This window comes from Arachis duranensis, chromosome 3, assembly GCF_000817695.3.
Source record: "Arachis duranensis cultivar V14167 chromosome 3, aradu.V14167.gnm2.J7QH, whole genome shotgun sequence".
Classification (NCBI taxonomy): domain Eukaryota; kingdom Viridiplantae; phylum Streptophyta; class Magnoliopsida; order Fabales; family Fabaceae; genus Arachis; species Arachis duranensis.
The window spans coordinates 92,125,302-92,125,902 of NC_029774.3; positions in this window are offsets into that span (position 1 = coordinate 92,125,302).

Consider the following 601-nt stretch of genomic DNA (forward strand, 5'->3'; position numbering starts at 1 on the left):
TTTTGGCTCAGAACAAAATATTGACTCAACAAGTCAATATGATTTCTCAAAGTCTGTCTGGAATGCAAAATGCACCAAGCAGTACTAAGGAGGCTTCATCTGAGGAAGAAGCTTATGATCCTGAGAACCCTTCAATAGAAGAGGTGAATTACATGGGAGAACCCTTTGGAAACACCTACAATCCTTCATGGAGGAATCATCCAAATGTTTCATGGAAGGATCAACAGAGACCTCAACAAGGTTTCAATAACAATACTGGTGGAAGAAAAAGGTTTAGCAATAGCAAACCTTTTCCATCATCTTCTCAGCAACAGACAGAGAGTTCTAAGCAGAATACCTCTGACTTAGCAACCATGGTTTCTGATCTAATCAAAACCACACAAAGTTTCATGACTGAAACAAGGTCCTCCATCAGAAACTTGGAAGGACAAGTGGGTCAGCTGAGCAAGAAAATTACTGAGCTCCCTCCTAGTACTCTTCCAAGCAATACAGAAGAAAATCCAAAAGGAGAGTGCAAGGTCATCAATATGGCCGAATTTTGGGAGGAAGAAGAGGCAGTGAACGCCACTGAGGAAGGCCTCACTGGGCGTCCACTGGCCTC